Source organism: Scyliorhinus torazame, chromosome 20 (assembly GCF_047496885.1).
Source record: "Scyliorhinus torazame isolate Kashiwa2021f chromosome 20, sScyTor2.1, whole genome shotgun sequence".
Taxonomy (NCBI): domain Eukaryota; kingdom Metazoa; phylum Chordata; class Chondrichthyes; order Carcharhiniformes; family Scyliorhinidae; genus Scyliorhinus; species Scyliorhinus torazame.
In genome coordinates this window covers 66,012,160-66,032,769 of record NC_092726.1, presented here as the reverse complement: position 1 = coordinate 66,032,769, position 20,610 = coordinate 66,012,160, and positions in this window count along the sequence as shown.

The following is a 20,610-nucleotide window of genomic DNA, read 5'->3' as shown; positions in this document are numbered from 1 at the left end:
ATTCCACCCCCCCAATGTCGTTCCCCCCAAAAAAATTAGCCCCCCCCAATAAAAATTATCCACCCTCCCCCCCAAGTTTTTCCCCTGCAAATATTCCCCCCATCAAATATTATTTTCCCAAATATAATCTCCCCCCCCCCACCCCCACATTCTTCCCCCAAAAATGTCCCCCCTGGAAAAAAAACATAATCCTCAGGTCAGGTTGATATTTAAACATTTTATTGGCAATATGGATACAGAGCTTGTGGGGGGGGGGGGCGGTGTTCGACCCCCTTTGTAAAACCCTGACACACACGGGGAAAGTTCAAATGAAATGAAGGTGCAAATCCACTATTTAATTCATTAAACACACCAGACCCCTCCTGCGTTCCCTCATGCTCCCACTCTCCACCTTAATCCCCTCCTGAGGGGGCGTTCCCTCCTGCCCCACCTCCTTAATCCCTTCCTGAGTCTGCGTTCCCTCCTGCTCCCCACTCCACCTCCTTAATCCCTTCCTGAGGCTGCGTTCCCTCCTGCTCCCCACTCCACCTCCTTAATCCCCTCCTGAAGCTGCGTTCCCTCCTGCTCCCACTCTCCACCTTAATCCCCTCCTGAAGCTGCTTTCCCCTCTGGTCCCACTCTCCACCTCCTTAATGCCCTCCTGTGGCAGCATTCCTTCCTGCTCCCACTCTCCTCCTTAATCCCCTCCTGAAGCTGCGTTCCCCCTCCTCCAACTCTCCACCTCCTTAATCCCCTCCTGAAGCTGCGTTCCCCCCCTGCTCCAACCCTCCACCTCCTTAATCCCCTCCTGAAGCTGCGTTCCCTCCTGCTTCAATTCTCCACCTCCTTAATCCCCTCCTGAAGCTGCGTTCCCCCCTGCTCCAACTCTCCACCTCCTTAATCCCCTCCTGAGGCTGCGTTCCCTCCTGCTCCCCACTCCACCTCCTTAATCCCTTCCTGAGGCTGCGTTCCCTCCTGCTCCCCACTCTCCATCTTAATCCCCTCCTGAAGCTGCTTTCCCCCCTGGTCCCACTCTCCACCTCCTTAATGCCCTCCTGTGGCTGCATTCCTTCCTGCTCCCACTCTCCTCCTTAATCCCCTCCTGAAGCTGCGATCCCCCCGCTCCAACTCTCCACCTCCTTAATCCCCTCCTGAGGCTGCGCTCCCTCCTGCTCCCACTCTCCAGCTAGGATCGCGGTTTGCATTTCTGCAAGGGTGCCTCCTCCTACATTCTGTGGGTCGGGAAGGGCTGCTACAACCGAAGGGTCTAAACTCAAAACTGTGAGCTTCACGTGCTCTCGCTCATCCAGGCCGTACATGGTCGCCTGCTGCTTTACTCTGGCAAAGAAGTGGGGGGGGGGGTCTGAGGTAGGGAGGAACGGTGTGATTTCCTCGCACGCGTCCCGTAATTGGGTCACTGTTAAGGGCTTGGTGTACAGAAATTCCGTATCGTCCGATGTGGCTGTGCGGTGGGTGGTTACTGGGTTCATTGGAGCCTGAACTGATTGCTCTGTGTGTGGGGGGGGGGGGGGTGGGGGGTTGGGGCGCTTTTCTCTTCTGGGGCTTTCCCTGCGCACATGTTCCCTGAACATATCTCTGCGCTGTCTCATTTAATTCTTCCCAATCAGGGCCGTCTTCCTCATCTAGCTTTGATCCAAAGGTTTCCTGGAATCCTTTTTGAACTGTAAGCAGGGATTGCAGTTCTGCAATCTGATTCCGGGCCTTTGCGCGGTCTAATGAGCGTTGTCTTTGCTCCGTGGTGGCAGCATGGAGTGCTCTTAACGCTACTTTCAGGTCACTACACTGCCTCTGCAATGCCTCTACCTGCTTCTCGGTTTTCTCTCGTACCAGGACTGCACGTTGCGTGTCCTGATAGGCCTTTTCGTACTGGGACTGGAAGCCGCTTAAGTGTGCCAGGCATGACTGGTGTGCCCACTTGGCATCATCAACCTCTCCGTCTTTTGGTGCCAACTTCCTCCTTAACTCTACGTTCTCTCTTTCAACCTCACTGACATTGACCTTGCTCATTCGATGTATTCCTTCTATCTCTTTCCGGAGCGTCCTAACGGCCTCCTCTGTGCCTCGCAATTGTGCCAAGCAGGACACGATTGCCATCGGCTTGCGAGCTTTTCCGAATCTCTTCTTGTGAATCTCGCTCAGGTTCTACCACCAAGTATGTCCTATACTCCCGGAACCTGTTTCCTCATTGTTACAGAATTCGCAGTCCTACTCTACTGCTGCTGGTCGCTGCGACCGCAAATTCCTCGGGGTTCATGAGCCATTGCATTGCCTGCATTGCCATCTTTCCTATCTGAATGCTTTCTTAAATTTGGAACAAGGGGTTTTAAGGCGGTGCTGTAATTACGGGTACGGCTTTCGCTATCTGCCGAAATACAAGCTCTCGACAGTTTTGTCGCAACAAAAAATCAATCAGTGTTACCTTATCGCCCTGTTAGTTACACATGCATACACACACTTCCGAATTATGAGGATTGATATGAACTGCTTGAATACTTGTGGTTTTTCTATACCCAATTGGATTTCTAATTCAAATTTTGGGTTCTGCCGGAGTGGTTAAGCCACTTCTAGATCGGGTCCCGTCAGGATCCCGGGCAGCACGGTAGCATTATGGATAGCACAATTGCTTCAAAGCTCCAGCGCCCCAGGTTCGATTCCAGCTTGGGTCACTGTCTGCACATCCTCCCCGTGTGTGCGTGGGTTTCCTCAGGGTGCTCCAGTTTCCACCCACAGTCCAAAAGATGTGCGGGTTAGGTAGATTGGCCATGATAAATTGCCCTTAGTAACCACAATTGCCCTTAATGTTGGGTGGGGTCACTGGGTTATGGGGATAGGGTGGAGGTGTTGACCTTGGGTAGGGTGCTCTTTCCAAGAGCCGGTGCAGACTCGATGGGCCGAATGGCCTCCTTTAGCACTGTAAATTCTATGATCTCGCCAGTAATATGTTGCTAACATTTGGTTGGTTCAATTGGCTCTGTTTTATAACCTTTGATATCGAGTCGCCAGGTATTTTTATGATACCGCCACGAGGTTCACGTTCAAGTAATGATCAATAACTCAATACACCGATTAGTAAGATTCAAATCAAAGCACATTTATTATACACAGTAAATCGCTACCCAATCATAAATTCTACTTCTAAGCTACTTTTTCAACTAACAGGCCTATACTTAGCTTCGGAGTGGCCCACCAGGTCAGGGGATCAAATGGCCCTTCTTTCGGGTTCTGAGTCTGCCGGATTCAAAAGCTGGTATGGACTGGTAGCTAGGAGCGCCTATCTCGTAACGAGCGTTGACTTCTGACTTACGGTGTTCGGCGGCAGCTGAACAGGTCACTGTCAAGGGTTGGTTCGCGTTGCTGAGTCCCCTGTCAAGCAGGCCGCTTTGAACTTGGGGGCTTAACTTTATAGTCCCCAGGGGCTTCCCGCCTTTCGGCGCGTACCCTGTACCTGGTTCCAAGTGATTGGACTTCCTTCCAATGGCTTGGTTCGATTTCTCCAATACTGGAGCGGTTCCCTGATCGATGGGAGGTCTTAAGGTGTCCGTTGACCTCTTTTGTGTTGTCTCCTGCTGGCGCCGAGGAGTCTGGCTTGGCCTTGTTTATCCCAAATGTTTCGATTGTTCCCGGGGATCGTGCATTAGTATGTAGATGGCTGCTACATTATTATGCAGATGGCTGCTTGTATCGATACTGTCTGGCATTTTGCAGAGTTTAATACACAGTAAACCTGCACCTGCTAGTTTCTGCCTGTGTTGGCTGAATTTCCCTTCAGCCTTTGCTGTTCTCAATTTTAAGTCGGGAGTTAGCCAACCCAGGTGGCTACAATGACAACCCGCTCTATTCAATAATGGGACTCGCAACAGGTAAGGGAGTGGGTGGGTCAATGTGGAATAAGAGACTGGATGAATGTCGAGCTCCTTTAAGCCGTTCAAAAGCTTCTTTCAGACGTTTTTGCCAATACCAGCTCTGGTGCTTCTTGAATGCTCTGTGCGAAGGTGACAACAATGTGGAAAGATTAGGAATTAATCGACTGTAACCGTTCACCTTCCTAAACTGGGTTTCAATTCTTCCATATTCTTGGGGACAGCTGCATCTTTCAGTAGTTAGATCTTCCCCTCCAATATGTCTGCCCTGAATCCCGAGTATAACCCTTCCTGCGCTTGCAACGTACAGTTTTCACTTTTCAGTTCTTCTGGCTTTCTTGAATTTTATCCTGGTGTCTTCAAGATTTGTCCGGTGCTCCTGTTCAGGTGCTCGTGTAATCAGGACATCTTCTAGATTGACAGCCACAGTGGATCGGTCCTGTGGTAAATTTTCCTTTGAACTGTGGAATATCGCAGAGCCAGGAGTGACGCCGAAGGGTAGCCGTGTACACCGATAAAAGCCATTGGGCGCAATTCAGCAGCCCCATCGCGCTCGACGTTGTGTCTGGCCAAGGCCGTGGTAACTCCCGAGAAGCCTGTCCCAAGATTTGCGATGCTCGAAACATCGCGCAAGGTTCTCGTTAATCACTTTAGACATCGCGATCAAAATTTCGCTCACACTGGGCGGGATCCAGATCTGAATCTTTGAATGTGCATAATTGCTCATTCAACTCGGATGTCCGATGCACCCAGTGCCCGCGCTTTACCAGCTGCAACTGGGCGACCATGCTAGTGTCCCGATAAGTACTCAGCCACACAAACGTGGCCCAGTCGTAAAGGCACCTGGGGAGGGATTCCTGTCAGACAGGCTCCTTGACACTGCAGGCCTTATACCACTGTCAGTGCCAGTGTGGTAGAGCACTCCCAGGGTGCCAGACTGGCAGGGCGAGGATGCCCATGTGCCATGTTGGCATTGCCCCGGGTCGGGCTCTGAGGGTAATAAGGATGTTCCCTTGAGCCGCCCAATATTTATTGGCGTTGATGGGGTTTCGCAACACTGGCGGCAGGGCTCAAAAGAGGTCCGAAATATTGGTGCAGACAGTCACAATGGCGGCCGATCTACGAGGAGCCTTTAGAAAATCCCATCGTAAAAGTCCGACCTCCACAGAGAGAATCTCGCTCGGATAAAAATAACAGCAAAATGGCATTCAATATCTGCGTGTTCCGGAGCACTGCCGAGCTGGACCACCCCGATAAACGTGCCGCCCAGCACACTTGAACTCACGTCCGCTGAATTGAGCCCATTGTTGGTGTTAATGTGACCAAATTCCCTGTCAAATCGAATTATTGATACGTTGACTCCGATCAGGTTTGGGGACGTTGACCCTCCATTAATTTGGCGAATACATCATAGAATTCCTTGATTAGAGATGTTACATTGCAGAAGGAGGCAAGTCGGCCCATCAAGCCTGAAACGATCCTGCGGATGAACATCACAGCGAGGTTCACGCTCCACCCTATCCCTCTAACACGAAAACACCAACTAAGTCTTTGGACACATGGGCAATTTAGCATGGACAATCCACCTAACCTGCACATATTTGCTTGTGGGAGGAAACCTGAGCACCCAGAGGCAACCCAGGCAGACACGTGGAAAATGTGCTAACTCCAAATCGACAGTAAACCAAGGCCGGAATCTAACCCATGTCACTGCCGCTGTGAGATATCAGTGCTAACCACTGTGCCACCGTGCTGCCCATTGATCAGTTCTTGATGTTGGTACTTTTCCAATTGTACTACCTGATTCGCTATTAGCTTGTCGTCCCCACATATTCTGATGATCCATCTGTCTTCACCACTGACACAATTGGGACCACCCACTCTTAAAGCTGTACTGATTTAACGACCCCTTACTCTCCGAGTCGCTTGAGCTCAGCTTCATTCTTTGCGTTGAAGGCACAGGGCAGGTGTCGAGCTCCATGAAACTTGGTTGTGGTCTCTGGATCAACATATGTGTTTGCTTTAAGGACCTCTATCCTAATTCCCTAATTCATCTTGGAAAAGCGTCTCATATTCCTTCAGGATGTAATGAAGGTGTCCATCACTAATTTGAAAGAACTCCAGACAATTTAATAAATTTAGCCAAGCAAATGCATTTTCGAAAATTTGTTGATGAGACATAGGCGTTGCTGGCTGGGCCATCATTTATTGTTCATCCCGGAGGGTATTTAGAGTCAAGCACATTGCTGTGGGTCTGTAGTCACATGAAGGCCAGACTTGGAAAGGATGGGAGATTTCCATCGTTATAGGACATTAGTGAACCATATGGTGTTTTATGACAATCAACAATGGTTTCATTGTTCGCTTTAATCTTTTAATTCTAGTTTTCTTTTTGATTTCAAATGTTCCTGGGATTCGAACTTGCGTTCTCAGATAATTACGCTCGGCCCATACTATATCACTACGCCACTCTTTCCCTATTATAATTGGCCCTTGGCTCCACAATATCTATTATGGGAAGTTGATCGGTGCCAGGAACTTCTAGGTATTGTAGTTGTTCCTTTGACTCCTCAAGCTCCCCCTGTATACGTGGCTAGTTGGGTGAGTGAATGGCCATTTCCAACTCCACAGGCCACGGAGTCCCAACGTAAGTGAATTCACCAATAATTTGTACATTTTGGTGAGATCTTGGACCCTCCACTGCTCCAATGAATTATAAAAAAAACGTTTGTTTATAGCAAGAGAAGCGATAAACATGTAATGGTAAGAATAGAACAATAGTCTGCCAATCAATCTAATTATTCCCCGAACCCCTTCCCACCCTCCACCCAGACTTACACAAGCCAGGCACTCAAAGGGTTACGGAAAGGATTAAAACAATGGCGATTAAGCAGGACGAGAGATGAGAATTTCGCTGCTGAGGCAGCAGTATGTGTAGGTGATGATCTCGGAATGCAAGGCCTTAAAAATCATCGGTTGGTTTCCATTTTCCAGTATCTAGCTTCAATTTGGCTTCTGGAATTCCTCTGGAGAGTCACTTTACCCTGGACAGGCCTCAACCAGGTTGACCATCAACCTCTCTGACGTAAGATCGGGCATTGAACACATGACAGTAAAATAGTGTTTTTTAAACCACTGGTCTTGCCTACAGCTGCTGCTGGACTGAACTTCCTTTACTCAATATGATTGTAGAGAGAGAAAGTTATTTACTTTGTACCTTCAGACAGAGACGCTTCAGAGAGATCAGAGCTTCTCCTCTCCATCTCCTTGATCAAATCGGAAACAAACGTGGATAACAGTCTTGCAGCGAATGCCTACGACCTCGGCTGAGGGTAACGCAGAGCCTGCAAGATAGAATTTGAAAGAGATCCACCCCCTTCAGAGGATGCAAAGCCTTCTTCAGTTATGCCCCAAAACGAAACTAAATCCTAAGAGCCAGCCTTTCTTTCTTTCTGTAACAGCTCACACCTATCAGAATTGAGAGTTCATAAAAGACCCGGATTTTCAAAGCTGCTAGCCAAGTCGATCAAAATGACCAAATGACATCACAGGACCCTGAAACATAGCACACTGGTTCGAGGGTATGCCTGGGCGAGTTCATAAACAGCTAGCAGCAGGACAGACGGGGTTCAACATTATGTAGTTTCAAAGCAGCCACCAAGAGGGGAATTAAAAAGGACACGGATCATACAAGGATTTAAAAAAGGCTCCACACACTACTTTCTGGGCATGCAACCTACCTTGCAGGTTATGATACCCTTGTTCACCGACAACTGTAGCGGTGGCACTCGTGTTCAGGTCCGTTCTATGTCGCTGACCATTTCCTATCTCCACAACCGTAAATGGGGTGTTCGTTCATTTTCACATTGCTTAAATTACAACGCTGATTTTCACACTTATTGTCAGCACTGTGTACTGGACTGGGAGTTTCTGTTTTTACAACTCCCCCCACCCATTGGCTTTGTCGTGTTTTGCATTTCCTTTTAATATTCCCAGTCCTGTTGTAGGCATAACACGTAGATTCCCTGAATTTACATCTCTCCTTGGTGTGATCTCCCTACAATGATAGCATTTTTCATAGTCCCTGGCATGCAGACCACATATCCTAATAGCTCTGCAGTCTCCTTTGCTCCTGGTCTACATGGTTTCTACGTCAACATCTCCGATGCCACAGCCCCCAGCGACTTACCGGTGATTTTGGTGCATCTCGCTGCTTTTTGCACGCTTTCAAATTCAATTTCCCCCGTTTGGACTTTCCGAATGACTGGGGGACTGAAGCGTCTCTGTCTGAAGGTACAAAGCTCCAATGCTTGATTGAAGGAATAGTCGCCTCGACTTACAATATTTTTTCTACGACCATGTCAGTACCACCACAGACTAGCCGCCTAAAAACACATTATTAACGACAGACGGGAAAATGTCACAAGCCATCAACGTGTATGTAAAGTGCAAGCAGAATGAGGAGGTCTCACCTTCACTGAAGGTTGTAATAAGGGGGGGGGGGTGGAATAACAGCATGCGCTCCCAGAGTCAGGAAGGAGAAGGGGGCTAGGCAACAGCAGGTCGAGTCCAAACTGGAGGTGGATCGGGGATTGCTCCCCAGTCCGACCATGGTACTATTGGCGGAGTGGAAGTAATTATAAATGGAATTTGACCTGCTCTGTACTGGGAAAGCAGTGAACAAGCTCCTCCAGACACGGAGACCTTCCACGAGAATGGAGAAAAAGCCAATAACTGCTGACTCGCCAGCTGAGAAAGCAGGCAACCCCTAGGTAAATGGGGCAAGAGAAGGACAGGGACATCAGGCTAGTCGCAATACAAGCCGAGATTAACGAGGCTTTTGCTACTTTCTAATGAGAGGTGAAAATCTCCCAGCCCCTCGAGGGCGAGTAAACGGAAAAGTGGTTCCTTAATGGGCTGGACATACCAGTCATGCGGGAGGAAAAATAGCAGGAACTGGAATCACCACGATAACTGGCGGAAGTCATGAAGGATATCACCTCCATGCAGGCGCGGAATATACCGGGTCCAGACGGATTCCTGGCAGATATTGATTTAAAATGTGCGCCTGAACTGCCGGCGGTGTTCGCAGGCTGGCTGTCAAGGGGAGCCCTGGAACCCACGCACACTGAGGCCTCGATATCAATGATCCTCAAAAGGAGTGCGGGTAGTACAGAGACATCCCACTTCTAAACACTGACACCAAAGTCCTAGTGAAGGCCCTGTCGTGGCGATTGGAGAGTTGCGTGCCAGAGGTTTCACGGAAGATCAGAAAGGCTCTATCCAGGGAATATAACTAATAGATCCACTAATTGAACCTGACGAGTATGGTGGAGGAGGTAAACAGGGACCTAAAGAGTTCGGGGACGCTGCCGCTTTCCCTGGCGGGGAGACTGCAGACGATCAAAATGAACACTCTGCCCAGGTTCCTTTTCCTGTTCAGATCCCTCCCGATTTGGGCAGCACGGTACCATTGTGGATAGCACAATTGCTTCACAGCTCGAGGGTCCCAGGTTCAATTCCGGCTTGGGTCACTATGTGTGCGGAGTCTGCACATCCTCCCCGTGTCTGCGTGGGTTTCCTCCGGGTGCTCCGGTTTCCTCCCACAGTCCAAAGATGTGCAGGTTAGGTGGATTGGCCATGATAAATTGCCCTTAGTGTCCAACGATGCCCTTTGTGTTGGGTGGGGTTACTGGGTTGTGGGGATAGGGTGGAGGTGTGTACCTTGAGTCGGGTGCTCTTTCGAAGAGCCGGTGCAGATTCGATGGGCCGAATGGCCTCCTTCTGCACTGGAAATTCTATAATCTACAATCTTCATCTTCCAGACCTTCTTCACCAAACTTGACAACTAAATCATGGCATTTGTGTGTGGTGGTTAGGGTGGGTGGGGGAACGCGAGGTTCCAGGCTGAAATTGCTGCAGGTAAGGAAGAGAATGGGGAGCATGGGCCTCCCGAATCTCCAATTCCAGCATTGGACGGCTACCAGAGAAATAGTACCGGGTTGGATCAAAGAGCCGGGGATGGAATGGGCCACAATGGAGGAGAGACGCTGCACGCAAACATCCCTCTGAGCACTGGCCACCGCCCCACTGCCATTCACGAGCCAGATACTGAAGAAAACCCAGTTATAGGTCCATGCTAAGGACGTCTAACCAACTGCGACACCCCCCGGGTCGGTCTGAACGCAATGTCAACCATTGGCCCCATCTGCAAAAAACATAAGTTTAGCCCCGTAACAATGGGCGCCTCCTTCACAGGGCGGAGACAGGACGAAGGGACACTAATGGTAGGGAACCTATACGTGGACTGCACAGTAGAGGCCCTGGGAGAACTCACGTAAATCCCGAACCCGCAAAAGGGAATGAGCTAAGCTACAGAGAAATTGGAAAGTTCCTAAAATAGGAGACAACGACGTTCTCCCAGATACCAGGACACTCACTACTGGGCAGGCGTTTGGCCATGTGTTCCACGAGGGGATGATAACTGCGTTGACATGTACGGCCGACTGCTAGACGAGGCATTCTCACCCCTTGACGCGACACAAGAGAAATGCGAAGAGGAACTGGGCTTGGAAATATGGGGGAGGACTCTGCACAGGGCGGACTTCACCTCCACATGCGCAGTGCTGAGCCTAACGTAGCTAAAGTTGGTGCAAAGGGCGCACTTTACCAGAAAAAGACTGAGGTCTCAGGACAGCCAGAGTCCTTCACGGGGAGCGGGGCGGCTGTCGCCCAGCCTTTGCCACCCTGATCGCCTGGATGGAGATTCCTGTTCGGCTGACGATCGGCAGAGCTGCCCAAAGCTGTGGAATGGTTGTCTGACCAGGCAGAATTTATCAAGTTGGAGAAAATCAAATACATCATTCGGATAACAGAGGAAGGATTCCATAGCGCGTGGCGGATATCCAGCAGCATGTCCCAAGACCTATTCGTAACCATGAATCAATACGTTAAAGGGGGGGGGGGGGTGGGGGGGAGGTCTTTCAAGTGGGGCAGGCAGAGTAAGGGGAGCATGCGGGGGAGGGTGAAGGGTAGGGGAAGTGGGGGTGGTCCTGGACGGAGGGAGAAGATGCCAAAGGAAACACGGGGAAAGCAGATAAAGAGAATCGAAAGGGACAAAGGCCCCTGCACTCACATCATCATCAGCGACCACAGCGCAAACGGTCTCTCCCGCATCTCCAGACTGTCAACTCTGGTTCTGGTCTCCCGTGCCATGGGGACCATCCTCTTTCACCTACCCAATCTAGTCCTGTTAGAATTTTTACAAGTTTCTAATAATAATGCGATGCCCCCCCCCCCCCGCCCCCATTCCTCTGAACTCCAGCGAACACAATCCGACCTTACTCAATCTCGACTGTTAGGATACTGTTGCAAAACATTTCTCTGTTCTGTGTTCCATTTTAAAATCCCTGCTCTGCTGGCTACCTTTTATCTACACTCTTCTGGCTACATGCAGCAAACCGAAACACCACTGTTCAATGGAGTAGCCAGGATTTCCCTTGTATGTTCTATGGCAGCGCCCTGATGTCAGTTTGATAGATTTGGCAAGCAGCCAATCAGTGAGTCTGGAATTGTGAGCCATCCCTTGTTTTTCCTTGCGATTGGTGGAGCCATTCAGAATCTTCTCGAAAAAAAGTGGGTCATGTGAATAGCTCCATCTTGTCCTGAGTTCTGTGAGAATTTGTTCAGTGAGGAAGATCTGGAAGGCACTCCCGCTCTGCTCTCTCTCTTTACCAGGCGATCTAAAAGGCTGTTAGTGAGACCTGCGAAGGCACTCCTATGCGAAAGACAGACAAAAGTCAGAACTGTGAAGGAAACTTCTGGAGTGAAGGAGTGCTCGCAGTTTCGCACCAGGTCTATAACACGATAATCCTCTGTCTGAATGGCTGGGAAGAAACCAATCTGAGAAGTATCTTTATAAAACAGCTCCAGTTTCTGCACAGAAATCAAGCGAATGGAAAATCATTCACCATTAACACGTCAGGGAGACGGAGGCTCCATCTCATGATCGGAGGTCATAATTGCAGCGATCTAAACCTTCTGGGTAAAGTTCCAACTGGTGGTCAAGGGAGTAAATTTCTTGAATAAACAAAGTCCTCACAAAGTCGCATTGGGAGAACACTGCCAGCTACACAGGCCCCACCGCAGCAGTGAAGATTCATCTCACACATTTCCCTGCAATCCCCGTTGATTTAATTCTTCGCCTCCATTACAATGTGTCTGTCTTGTGTATGAGTGGATAGAGGGTGGGTCGGGATTTTGTGAATGGGTACACTGTTGTTCCTTTATATGTTCATCTTTTACTCTTGCTATAAATAAGCAGTTTGTTGATGTTTTACTTCTAAATCTAGTGTCTGTAACCTTTGGGTAGTCAGCGGTTCAAGACCTCAGAAAAGGCAAATTATTCGTTAATCCACTTATGTTGGGACTGTGGGGTTGGAACTTACTGCGCACCCGCCCAGCGTTTCTTAACATGAATTGGGGACACTTCCGGCATTGGAAACAATTGACGGTGGATTTGGGGTACAAGTACATTGTATAGAGAAAGCAGGTTCCTACTAATATGAGAGGTTGGTAATGGAAGCTGCTGAGCAATTTCTGCAGTTAAAAACCTAACTCTGGTTGACTTCGTGGGGCTTCACAAGGACACACCTTTCGGGTTGGCAAATGATTACAATGGTTGTACTAACTAAAGCTGCAAAGGCGGAGACAGTTGAATCGATTTCTACACATTTACTTTTCAGGCAAGCTCTAGGAACATAGTGAAGCCAATGTGGTAGATTAGCATCAGAGACTTTGGTGGGTGAGGAAAATGAACTCGAGAGAACTCGGTTGCAATTAAAGCATGAAAGGCAGATTTCCAATGTAAATGCAAATGAAGAGAAAGGCAAGAGAGAATGAAAGACGAGAAAGTGAACAGGAAAGAGAAAATGAGAAAGGAAAGATAAAATTACAAAAAAAAGAGAAAAGTGGATGGAGAGAGAGCGTTCCAGTTGCGGTAGTGGACAGGAGTGGAAGCTGCCAGAACGTAGAGAGGAGCCTAGTCCTAGAACAGAACATAGGTGTGACAGGTTTAGGTTTGGACAGGCTCTCCCACAATTTGATGAGAAAGAAGTTGAAACGTGCTTCAGGGCTTTCGAGAAAATAGTAACCCAAATGGAGTGGGTAAAAGAGAAGTCGGCATTCCGTCTGCAGAGTAAGTTGACAAGGAGGGTACAGGGCGATTATGCAGGACTCTCAGGATTATGACTCGATGAAAAAGGCTATTCTGGATGAATAGGAATCGGTTCCCTAAGCGTACGGGCAAAACGTTTAGAATTAGAAGAGGATGCCGGGACAGACTTATGCAGAGCATAGAATATAGAATAGCAACAAAATACAGGCCCTTCAGCCCACGTTGGGCCGACCATTTATACTAATCTAAGATCAACCAAACCTACACCCCTTCAATTTACTGCTGCCCATGTGCCTGTCTAAGAACATAAGAACACAAGAACTAGGGGCAGGAGTAGGCCACCTGGCCCCTCGAGCCTTCTCCACCATTCAATGAGATCATGGCTGATCTTTTGTGGACTCAGCTCCACTTTACGGCCCGAACACCATAACCCTTAATCCCTTTATACTTCAAAATACTTCAGCTCTGGGAATAACCAAGTGAATCTCCTCTGCACACCCTCCAGAGACAGTACGTCTTTTCTCAAGTAAGGAGACCAAAACTGAACACAATACTCCAGGTGTGCCCTCACGAATACATTATACAATTGCAGCACAACCTCCCTAGTCTTAAACTCCATCCCTGTAGCAATGAAGGACAACATTCCATTTGCGTTCTTAATTACCTGTTGCACCTGTAAACCAACTGTTTGCGACTCATGCACTAGCACACGCAGGTCTCCCTGCACAGGAGCATATTTTAATATTTATCATTGAAATAATAATCCCTTTTGCTGTTATTCCTAGCAAAATGGATAACGTCACATTTGTCATCACTGTATTTAATCTGCCAGACCTTAGCCCATTCACTTAGCCTATCCAAATCCCTCTGCAGACTTCCAGTATCCTCTGCACTTTTTGCTTTACAACTTATCTTAGTGTCGTCTGCAAACTTGGACACATTGTCCTTGGTCCCCAACTACAAATCATCTATGAAAATTGTGAACAGTTGTGCGCCCAAAACTGATCCCTGAGTGACACTACTAGCTACTGATTGCCAACTAGAGAACCACCCATTAATCCCCACTCTTTGCTTTCTATTAATTAACCAATCCTCTATCCATGCTATTACTTTCCCCGTAATGCCATGCATCTTTATCTTATGCAGCAACCTTTTGTGTGGCACCTTGTCAAAGGCTATCTGGAAATCCAGATATAACACATCCATTGGCTCCCCGTTATCTACCGCACTGTTAATGTCCTCAAAAATTCCACTAAATTAGTTAGGCACGACCTGCCCTTTATAAACCCAGTCTGCGTCTGCCCAATGGGACAATTTCCATCCAGATGCCTCGCTATTTCTTCCTTGATGATAGATTCCAACATCTTCCCTACTACCGAAGTTAAGCTCACTGGCCTATAATTACCCGCTTTCTGCCTACCTCCTTTTTTAAACAGTGGCGTCACGTTTGCTAATTTCCAATCCGCCGGGACCACCCCAGAGTCTAGTGAATTTTGGTAAATTATCACGAGTGCATTTGCAATTTCCCTAGCCATCTCTTTTAGCACTCTGGGATGCATTCCATCAGGTCCAGGAGACTTGTCTACCTTTAGCTCGATTAGCTTGCCCATCACTACCTCCTTGGTGATAACAATCCTCTCAAGGTCCTCACCTGTCATAGCCTCATTTCCATCAGTCACTGGCATGTTATTTGTGTCTTCCACTGTGAAGACCGACCCAAATAACCTGTCCAGTTCCTCAGCCATTTCCTCATCTCCCATTATTAAATCTCCCTTCTCATCCTCTAAAGGACCAATATTTACCTTAGCCACTGTTTTTTGTTTTACATATTTGTAGAGACTTTTATTATCTGTTTTTATATTCTGAGCAAATTTACTCTCAGAATCTATCTTACTCTTCTTTATAGCTTTTTTAGTAGCTTTCTGTTGCCCCCAAAGGATTTCCCAGTCCTCTAGTCTCCCACTGATCTTTGCTACTTTGTATGTTTTTATCTTCAATTTGATACTCTCCCTTATTTCCTTTGATATCCACGGTCGATTTTCCCTCTTTTTACCGTCCTTCCTTTTTGTTGGTATAAATCTTTGCTGAACACTGTGAAAAATCACTTGGAAGGTTCTCCACTGTTCTTCAACTGTTTCACCATAAAGACTTTGCTCTCAGTCTACCTTAGCTAGTTCTTCTCTCATCCCATTGTAATCTCCTTTGTTTAAGCACAAAACACTAGTGCTTGATTTTACCTTCTCGCCCTCCATCTGTATTTTAAATTCCACCGTATTGCGATCGCTCCTTCCGAGAGGATCCCTAACTATGAAATCCTGAATCAATCCTGTCGTATTACACAGGACCAGATCTAGGACCGCTTGTTCCCTCGTAGGTTCCATTACATACTGTTCTAGGAAACTATCGCGGATACATTCTATAAACTCCTCCTCAAGGCTGTCTTGACCGACCTGGTTAAACCAATCGACATGTAGATTAAAATCCCCCATGATAGCTGCTGTACCATTTCTACATGCATCAGTTATTTCTTTGTTTATTGCCTGCCCCAGCATAATGTTACTATTTGGTGGCCTATAGATTACTCCTATCAGTGACTTTTTCGCCTTACTATTCCTGATTTCCACCCAAATGGATTCAACCTTATCGTCCATAGCACCGATGTCATCCCTTACTGTTGCCCCGATGTCATCCTTAAATAACAGACCTACACCACCTCCCTTACCATCCACTTTTTCCTTCCGAAAAGTTTGATACCCTCGGATATTTAACTCCCAGTCGTGACCAACCTTCAACCATGTTTCAGTAATGGCCACTAAATCAAAGTAATTCACGATGATTTGCGCCATCAACTCATTTACCTTATTCCGAATACTACGAGCATTCAGGTAAAGTAATCTTATGTTGGCTATTTTTACCTCTGTTCTGAATCTTTACACCTCAATCAGTAACCTCTCCTAAGTTATATTTCCTCTTAACTTTCTCTTAATTTTCCTTGTCGTTGAACGCATATCTTCATGTAACAATCTGCCGCGTCGTTTACTATTAATGTTTTCACTTCCCGTTTTATTTATTTTAGTATTCCTGGTCCTATTCACTGAGCTCCCCTCAGTCACTGTACCTTGTACTGTCGGCCTTTTTGATTTTTGCCTGTGCTTCTCTGCCTTAGACTTTCCCCCATACTGCCTTTTGCTTCTGTCCCTATTTTACTACCTTCCAACTTCCTGCATCGGTTCCCATCCCCCTGCCGCATTAGTTTAAACTCTCCCCAACAGCTCTTGACCCCCCCCTCCCCCCAGGACATCGGATCCGGCCCTGCCCAGGTGCAGACCGCCCGGTTTGTACTGGTCCCACCTCCCCCAGCACCGGTTCCAATGTCCCAGGAATTTGAATCACTCCCTCTTGCACCATCTCTCGAGCCACGCATTCATCCTCTCTATCCTCACATTCCTACTGTGACTAGCTCGTGGCACTGGTCGCAATCCTGAGATTACTACCTTTGAGGTCCTACTTTTTAGTTTAACTCCTAACCCCCTAAATTAAGCTTGTAGGAACTCGTCCCGATTTTTACCAATATCGTTGGTGCCTATGTGCACCACGACAGCTGGCTGTTCACCCTCCACCCCCCCCCCCCCCCACCCGAGAATGTCCTGCAGCCGCTCCGAGACATCCTTGACCCTTGCACCAGGGAGGCAACATACCATCCTGGAGTCTCAATTGTGTCCGCAGAACCGCCTGCCTATTCCCCTTACAATTAAGTCCCCTATCACTATAGCCCTGCCATTCTTCTTCCTGCCCAGCTGCGCAGCAGAGCCAGCCTCGGTGCCATGAACGTGGCTGCTGCTGCCTTCCCCTGGTGAGCCATCTCCCTCAACAGTATCCAAAGCGGTATATCTGTTTTGCAGGGAGATGACCGCAGAGGACACCTGCACTGCCTTCCTACTCTTGCTCTGTCTTTTGGTCACCCATTTTCTATCTCCCTCAGTGCGTTTCATCTGCGGTGTGACCAACTCGCTAAACGTGCTATCCACGACGTCCTCAGCATGGCGGATGCTCCAAAGTGAGTCCATCCGAAGCTCCAGAGCCGTCAAGCGGTCTAACGGGAGCTGCAACTGGACACACCTCTTGCACGTGAAGGAGACAAGGACAGTGGGAGTGTCCCTGAGCTCCCACATCGCACATGAGGTGCATGACACGGGTGTGAGACCTCCTGCCATGTCTTAAACCTTCGGTTAACTTCAACAATTACAATTCCCCCCCCCCCCCCCGCAAAAAAAAAATAAATAAATAAATAAATAAACAACGAAGGAAAAAATAAATAAATATACCAATGAAAAGAAAGAGAAAAACAGAAAAACTACTTACCAGTCACTTACGAGGGATAAAAAGCACGTTCTCCCCACCCAGCTTCGAATTCCCACCTAGATTCAAATTCCCAAACTCACTCATGGTTCTGTCTCACTTTGGCTGGGTCTTCTCTGGCTCACTGGGAGAATTCACTGGGAGTGAGTTTGCAAGTTGCTCTTTTTAAACTGTCCTGAATTGACTCCCCTCCACCACCTTCTTTTAGATCAAGGTAGATTTAAGTGACTGACACTTAACTGCCAACCAGTTATGTGAGTGGGTGGGGCAGCCCTTGTTAACCTACACTGCACAATTCTAGCTTAATTTAACTTAATTTAAACACCTGAAATTTAAAAGGAGCCGCATTACTGATTTGATTCAATTACCACCTAGATTCATATTCACAAACTCACTCTTGGTTCTGTCTCACTCTGGCTGTGTCTTCTCTGGCTCACTGGGAGAACTCACTAAGAGTCGCTTAAATGTCCCTAATGACTCTGGCATTCCCCCAACTCTGCTGGCAGTGCATTCCACACACCCACCGCTCTGTGTGTAAAGAACCTACCTCTGACACCTCCCCTATACCTTTCTCCAATCACCTTAACATTATGCCCCCTCTTGACAGCCATTTCCACCCTGGGGAAAAGTCTCTGGCTATCCACTCTATCCATGCCTCTCATCACCTTGTACACCTCTATTAAGTCACCTATCTGCCTTCTTCGCACCAGTGAGAAAAAACCTAGCTCCCTCACGCTTTCTTCATAAGACATACCCTCCAGTTCAGGCAGCATCCTGGTGAATCTCTGCTGTACCACATCCAAAGCATCCACATCTTTCCTATATAAAGATTGTTGCAGGTGCTGGGATTTATATATTTCAGTAAGCTCAGGGAAGGTGGTAAAAGAGGTGGAGGGTTGCATTATTAGTCAAGGACAGTATTACGGTGGCATCACGGACGTTTGATGACGACTCGTCTACTGAGGTAGTATGGGCTGAGGTTAGAAACAGGAAAGGAGAGGTCACCCTGTTAGGGGTTTTCTATAGGCCTCCGAAAAGTTCCAGAGATGTAGAGGAGATGATTGCAAAGATGATTCTGGATAGGAGCGAAAGCAACATGGTAGTTGTTATGGGGAGTTTAACTTTCCAAATGTTGACTGGAAACGCTATAGTTCGAGTACATTAGATGGGTCCGTTTTTGTCCAATGTGTGCAGGAGGGTTTCCTGACACAGTATGTAGATAGGTCAACGAGAGGCGAGGCCATATTGGATTTGGTACTCGGTAATGAACCAGGACAGGTGTTAGATTTGGAGGTAGGTGAGCACTTTGGTGATAGCGACCACAATTCGATTACGTTTATTTTAGTGATGGAAAGGGATAGGTATATACCGCAGGGCAAGAGTTATATCTGCGGGAAAGGCAATTATGATACGATGAGGCAAGACTTAGGATGCATCGGATGGAGAGGAAAACTGCAGGGGATGGGCACAATGGAAATGTGGAGCTTGTTCAAGGAACAGCTACTGCGTGTTCTTGATAATTATGTCCCTGTCAGGCAGGGAGGAAGTGGTCGAAAGAGGGAACCGTGGTTTAATAAAGCAGTCGAAACACTTGTCAAGACGAAGAAGGAGACTTATGTAAAGATGAGGCATGAAGGTTCAGTTAGGGCGCTCGAGTGTTACAAGTTAGCTAGGAATGGCCTAAAGGCAGAGCTAAGAAGAGCCAGGAGGGGACATGGGAAGTCTTTGGCAGGTTGGATCAAGGATAACCCTAAAGCTTTCTACAGATATATCTGGAATAAAAGAATGACTAGGGTAAGAGTAGGGCCAGTCAAGGACAGTAGTGGGAAGTTGTGCTTGGAGTCCGAGGAGATGAGAGAGGTGCTAAATGAATATTTTTCGTCAGTATTCGCACAGGAAAACGACAATGTTGTCGAGGAGAATACTGAGATTCAGGCTACCAGAATAGAAGGGCTTGAGGTTCATAAGGAGGAGGTGTTAGTAATTCTGGAAAGTGTGAAAATAGATGAGTCACCTGGGCCGGATGGGATTTATCCTAGGATTCTCTGGGAAGCTAGGGATAAGATTGCTGAGCCTTTGGCCTTGATCTTTAAGTCATCTTTGTCTACAGGAATATAGTCTGAAGACCGGAGGATAGCAAATGTTGTCCCCTTGTTCAAGAAGGGCAGTAGAGAAAAATCCGGTAACTATAGACCAGTGAGCCTTACTTCTGTTGTGCGAAAAATCTTGGAAAGTTTTATAAGAGATAGGATGTATAATCATCTGGAAAGGAATAATTTGATTAGAGATAGTCAACACGGTTTTGTGAAGGGTAGGCCGTGCCTCACAAACCTTATTGAGTTCTTTGAGAAGGTAACCAAACAGGTGGATGAGGGTAAAGCAGTTGATGTGGTGTATATGGATTTCAGTAAGGCATTTAATAAGTTTCCCCATGGTAGGCTACTGCAGTGAATACGGAAGCATGGGATTCAGGGTGATTTAGCAGTTTGGATCAGAAAGTGGCTAGCTGGAAGAAGACAAAGGGTGGTGGTTGATGGGAAATGTTCAGACTGGAGTCCAGTTACTCGTGTTATACCACAAGGATCTGTTTTGGGGCATCTGCTGTTTGTCATTTTTATAAATGACCTGGAGGAGGGCGTAGAAGGATGGGTGAGTAAATTTGCAGATGACACTAAAGTCGGTAGCGTTGTGGACAGTGCGGAAGCAGGTTACAAGTTACAGAGGGACATAGATAAGCTTCAGAGCTGGGCTGAGAGGTGGCAAATGGAGTTTAATGCAGAAAAGTGTGAGGTGATTCATTTTCGAAGGAATAACGGTAAGACAGAGTACTGGGCTAATGGTAAGATGATTAGCAGTGTGGATGAGCAGAGAGAACTCGGTGTCCATGTACATAGATCCCTGAAAGTTGCCATCCAGGTTGAAGGGGTTGTTAAGAAGGCGTACGGTGTGTTAGCTTGTATTGGTAGAGGGATTGAGTTTAGGAGCCATGAAGTCATGTTGCAGCTATACAAAACTCTGGTGCGGCCGCATTTGGAGTATTGCGTGCAATTCTGGTCGCCGCATTATAGGAAGGATGTGGAAGCATTGGAAAGGGTGCAGAGGAGATTTACCAGAATGTTGCCTGGAATGGAGGGAAGATTGTTTGAGGAAAAGCTGAGTGACTTGAGGCTGTTTTCATTAGAGAGAAGAAGGTTAAGAGGTGACTTAATTGAGGCA